Raw genomic sequence first — 6311 nt, 5'->3', positions numbered from 1 at the left:
AGACCCCTCGCGACATGACTTATGATGGTCTTATGATTGTCAACTAAAAATTCAATTACTTTTCATGTATAATTTCATGTTAATTGCAATAAAAAAATATATGTTGTGTTTCTCAGTAGCCAATCAGTAAAGATTTGATTTTTCTTAGTCAACTACGTAAATTAAAACTTGAATCTACTGCCTGCGACATACAATATTGAATTCTTTTCTTACTCATGGTTTTGTATAATAAATATACATATTATTTCGTTCCTTGTATATTTAATAGTACTATATTAGTGATGTGCACGGGCATTTCGTTAAGCGGGTACTCGATGTACCGAATCTTAAAAGTATTCACAGTTAAATAACAATGCATGTATGATAATACACGAAATTCAAAGCGAAGTTCAAGATTTATCATAATATATTACAACCTTTAAACAAGTTATCCACTCATATTATGATCCTTTTTGTATAAAATTTCATGTTCATTATAACGAAAAAAATCACAAATATTCGTAAATATTAAGAATGGTAATAATTAATATGTTCAAACTTTTCATTTTCATTTTTATATTTATCACTTTTTAATCATTATTTACAATAATGTTACTTATGACAGTCATAAGAGCATCATAGCAATGACTCTTTTAAGACGTCTTTGATTTACATCCTATGACATATCATATGATAGTCATAAGATGATCATAAACTATGTCCTAAGATATATCTTATGACATATCTTATGATACTTTCGAAAAATTTTAAAAAGTTGGACAATCGGGAATAAACCAATGTGTAAACTCTTGATGTTTAATTGAAAAATTATGCCAAACTTACAAATTAAACAGACCAAAGACAATAACCAAAAAATGTACATTTTTTTAAAAGACTGACATACGAATAACCTCTAGAGAAAAGTGTTTAATCCTTATAATTCTTAAGCCAATTATTGGAAATTTTTAAATAACATTCCACGTTTTGCATTGACAAATGGGTACTATATATCAACCATCAAATGCACAATTGAAAGGTTGTAACTAATTATTTGGCCGTCGTATTGACTTTATAAAATCCATAAATGTTCGATAATTGTCACAAAATGTAAAATGAAATAGCACCTACCTGAAATTTATTTTTTGTTTTGTAATGCATTGGGATAGTAACAACGGTTATTCATTTGTTTTTTAATCTCAATTTGCTAAAAATCCCGTGATACATGCATACATGTGTATCGCGCATGAATTGATCACAGTGAAGGTTACGAAAGTAGTTTCGGAAACCTGGTTTATCGAAGTGTAAACCAAAAAGAACAATCCGAATAGACCAATCACATTCAAGTATTTATAAATATGCAAATTATTTTAGAATTATATAAGTATACTTTCCTCCAACTAGGACCTACCGAACTGGAGGTTTCATCGTATGTTTAACTACACAATACTGACTATATTATATATGGCGAATTGAACGTACAGTCATACATAATGGTTTTATAATGGGTATATATGCTGAAGTGCATTTGTAAAACCAGGAACCTTTTTAAGTCCATGTATTTTCAGAAGTTATATATGTTCACTGAACTGATAGTGATTATATACATGTAGAACCCATGAACTTATTCATGGCTAAATGAAAAAAAAATGCCTTTAAGAAATGAAAGCAAACAATTTTAAGGTTATAACCGTTAATACATTTTGTAAATACGCTTGATATGGAAAATCCGTCAATAATAATTTGCTTTTTATGTGATATGGAAAAAATCATTAAAAATTTGTAAGGGTTCCGCGGAACCCAGTGTCTCGCCTATTTTTGCTGTCAATTGCAGGCTCAACAACAATGAGGAAAAAAAATCAATAAAAATATTCCTCTTGTTACTATTTTATGATTGCAAGAAAATCTAAGTCCATTTAAAAGTAAATTACAGAAAAAACAGAGTAATCTTTTTACAAACTTTACTTCTGGATGCAATCTTGTGATCATAAATAAGCTTCTGTCCAAGTTTGGTACAAACCCAGGATAGTTTAAGAAAGTTATTAAAATTTTAAAAACTTTAACCACAGAGTGAATGTAATGGTTCCCCGTAGAAAAACTAAGTCCATTTAAAAGTAAAATATGGAAAAAATGGATTTATTTATTTACAAAATTTACTTCTGGATACTATCTTATGATCACAAACAAGCTTCTGTCCAAGTTTGGTACAAACCCAGGATAGTTTAAGAAAGTTATTAAAATTCTAAAAACTTTAACCACAGAGTGAATGAAATGTTTTCCCGCAGAAAAAAATAAGTCCATTTATAAGTAAAATACGGAAAAAATGGAATTTTATTTTTACAAAATTTACTTCTGGATATTATCTTATGATCATAAACAAGCTTCTGTCCGAGTTTGGTACAAACCCAGGATAGTTTAAGAAAGTTATTAAAATTCTAAAAACTTTAACCACAGAGTGAATGTTTTGTTTCCCCGCAGAAAAAACTAAGTCCATTTATAGTAAAATACGGAAAAAATGGAATTTTATTTTTACAAAACTTACTTCTGGATACTATCTTATGATCATAAACAAGCTTCTTTCCAAGTTTGGTACAAACCCAGGTTAGTTGGAGAAAGTTATTTAAATTCTAAAAACTTTAACCACAGAGTGAATGTTTTGTTTCCCCGCAGAAAAACTAAGTCCATTTAAAAGTAAAATATGGAAAAAATGGATTTATTTATTTACAAAATTTACTTCTGGATACTATCTTATGATCACAAACAAGCTTCTGTCCAAGTTTGGTACAAACCCAGGATAGTTTAAGAAAGTTATTAAAATTCTAAAAACTTTAACCACAGAGTGAATGAAATGTTTTCCCGCAGAAAAAAATAAGTCCATTTATAAGTAAAATACGGAAAAAATGGAATTTTATTTTTACAAAATTTACTTCTGGATATTATCTTATGATCATAAACAAGCTTCTGTCCAAGTTTGGTACAAACCCAGGATAGTTTAAGAAAGTTATTAAAATTCTAAAAACTTTAACCACAGAGTGAATGTTTTGTTTCCCCGCAGAAAAAACTAAGTCCATTTATAGTAAAATACGGAAAAAATGGAATTTTATTTTTACAAAACTTACTTCTGGATACTATCTTATGATCATAAACAAGCTTCTTTCCAAGTTTGGTACAAACCCAGGTTAGTTGGAGAAAGTTATTTAAATTCTAAAAACTTTAACCACAGAGTGAATGTTTTGTTTCCCCGCAGAAAAAACTAAGTCCATTTATAGTAAAATACGGAAAAAATGGAATTTTATTTTTACAAAACTTACTTCTGGATACTATCTTATGATCATAAACAAGCTTCTTTCCAAGTTTGGTACAAACCCAGGATAGTTTAAGAAAGTTATTAAAATTCTAAAAACTTTAACCACAGAGTGAATGAAATGTTTTCCCGCAGAAAAAAATAAGTCCATTTATAAGTAAAATACGGAAAAAATGGAATTTTATTTTTACAAAATTTACTTCTGGATATTATCTTATGATCATAAACAAGCTTCTGTCCAAGTTTGGTACAAACCCAGGATAGTTTAAGAAAGTTATTAAAATTCTAAAAACTTTAACCACAGAGTGAATGTTTTGTTTCCCCGCAGAAAAAACTAAGTCCATTTATAGTAAAATACGGAAAAAATGGAATTTTATTTTTACAAAACTTACTTCTGGATACTATCTTATGATCATAAACAAGCTTCTTTCCAAGTTTGGTACAAACCCAGGTTAGTTGGAGAAAGTTATTTAAATTCTAAAAACTTTAACCACAGAGTGAATGTTTTGTTTCCCCGCAGAAAAACTAAGTCCATTTAAAAGTAAAATATGGAAAAAATGGATTTATTTATTTACAAAATTTACTTCTGGATACTATCTTATGATCACAAACAAGCTTCTGTCCAAGTTTGGTACAAACCCAGGATAGTTTAAGAAAGTTATTAAAATTCTAAAAACTTTAACCACAGAGTGAATGAAATGTTTTCCCGCAGAAAAAAATAAGTCCATTTATAAGTAAAATACGGAAAAAATGGAATTTTATTTTTACAAAATTTACTTCTGGATATTATCTTATGATCATAAACAAGCTTCTGTCCAAGTTTGGTACAAACCCAGGATAGTTTAAGAAAGTTATTAAAATTCTAAAAACTTTAACCACAGAGTGAATGTTTTGTTTCCCCGCAGAAAAAACTAAGTCCATTTATAGTAAAATACGGAAAAAATGGAATTTTATTTTTACAAAACTTACTTCTGGATACTATCTTATGATCATAAACAAGCTTCTTTCCAAGTTTGGTACAAACCCAGGATAGTTTAAGAAAGTTATTAAAATTCTAAAAACTTTAACCACAGAGTGAATGAAATGTTTTCCCGCAGAAAAAAATAAGTCCATTTATAAGTAAAATACGGAAAAAATGGAATTTTATTTTTACAAAATTTACTTCTGGATATTATCTTATGATCATAAACAAGCTTCTGTCCAAGTTTGGTACAAACCCAGGATAGTTTAAGAAAGTTATTAAAATTCTAAAAACTTTAACCACAGAGTGAATGTTTTGTTTCCCCGCAGAAAAAACTAAGTCCATTTATAGTAAAATACGGAAAAAATGGAATTTTATTTTTACAAAACTTACTTCTGGATACTATCTTATGATCATAAACAAGCTTCTGTCAAAGTTTGGAAGAAATCCAGTATAGTTTAAGAAAGTTATTAAAATTTCAAAAACTTTAACCACAGAGTGAATATTTGTTGACGCCGCCGACGACGCCGACGACGACGGAATGTAGGATCGCTTAGTCTCGCTTTTTCGACTAAAGTCGAAGGCTCGACAAAAATGAACGTACTAAAATCAATGGGAAATGAAGTTTATCGTATGAATATTCGACCAAACACATTTTGTAGGAGAAGTATAGACATTGTATTCAATGTAGTAAATTCTATTTAAGATATTGTTCATTTCCGAAAGGAAAGCCCGAAAAATAACATGACAACTGTTCATGGAAAACCAGAGAAAACCAAACATTGCATCCAAATTCAAAGACTAAATAATTTAGAAAAAAAGAGAATCTTGCTAAGGAAATGTATACTTGGAATTTAATAAATCGTTTAGCCTCTAATAAAGAAAAATATAATGTAATCAGTAAATTTACAATTTTTCATGAATGTCAACATATGAGTTCGTAAGAATGGAATAATGATACCTTTAAAAATGTTCTTACATAAATTGAACACGTTTAAAAACACGTGTTAAATCAACAAGGAAATGAGGTATCTTCAGTATATTTTAAATTACTTATATGGATGATAAAACAAGAATTATATGACTGAAATATTGATTTTAGTTTCGGTTTCGATCGCTTTGAGTAGAGCAATGATGTATTGTATATTTAAAAATATTGACACATGACAAAAATGTCGTGATATGTCATCTCAGCACAACTAAAACATTTTCAAAAAGTCGTTGCTAAATATAGTTAGCTATAAACAAAAGGCTAAATATAATGCATACGTAATTAAATGTAAATTCCAAAGTATTCAGGTCACACCACTGGACAGAGTTTTAAATGGATACAAGCCCTTAGAAAGTATCATTGCTTAGTATCATTGTATCAAGGTAAGTAATATGTTTATCTCCTTTATTCTGTTTTCAATGTAAATTAAAATTATTTACACATTTCAAGCCGATTGCACAGTATGTATTATAATTCCTTGTTTATAGCCAGTAAGTAATTATTGTATTTTTGTTTAGACAGTACATTTAGTAGATCTTCTGACTTCAACAAAAAATACTCGCTATCCTGGAACGTATATATAATAGACCTATCCAAATCTAGATAGCCCAACACGACAAGTGATACATGTGGATGAGGAGTTGGTTCCGAACCCAAGCACAAGAAATAATCCCTGGGTTTTGTTAGGGTCATATTGCTCAGTCTTCAGTTTTCTGTATAGTGGTTAAAAAAAATTACTCACTCTAAATTAATGAAAAACAACGACATTGCATATTTATTTGGTTATATTTTCCTTTAAAAGCTTCTTCCGTAAAGTGTTGGTTTTACCTAATATACCGTATTTATGTATCATCACTGGCAAAACGGGGTCTTATATCAAAGCTTGACTCTTGAAAGATGGTCTGTAATTTGAAGTTTCAGTAATATTCATGGTTCATTCTAAATTTCCCAATTTGATGAAAATAACGCATATTTTCCCAATAAAAAAGGCTAAATGTAGTTTAAAAAAAAGCCAACAATATCACTGCGACTATTCGCTAGGGTGGATACTTAATTCTTAATCCAGAGGGGACGATCGC

The 6311-nt window shown here is 29.2% G+C and overlaps 1 protein-coding gene across 2 annotated transcripts in view; it reads left to right on the top strand.

Moving 5' to 3' along the window:
- The first annotated feature begins 5421 nt into the window (after positions 1–5421).
- Positions 5422–6311, top strand: part of LOC139502696 (uncharacterized) — a 45321-nt gene continuing 44431 nt past the window's right edge. For both annotated transcript variants that reach the window (XM_071292239.1, XM_071292238.1), the window contains exon 1: positions 5422–5615. The gene's annotated coding sequence lies outside the window, so the exon portion shown is untranslated. The remainder of the gene's footprint in view (positions 5616–6311) is intronic.

Source organism: Mytilus edulis, chromosome 14 (assembly GCF_963676685.1).
Source record: "Mytilus edulis chromosome 14, xbMytEdul2.2, whole genome shotgun sequence".
Classification (NCBI taxonomy): Eukaryota; Metazoa; Mollusca; class Bivalvia; order Mytilida; family Mytilidae; genus Mytilus; species Mytilus edulis.
The sequence above is the reverse complement of the archived record's forward strand: the minus strand, read 5'-3'. Positions and strand labels throughout refer to the sequence as shown.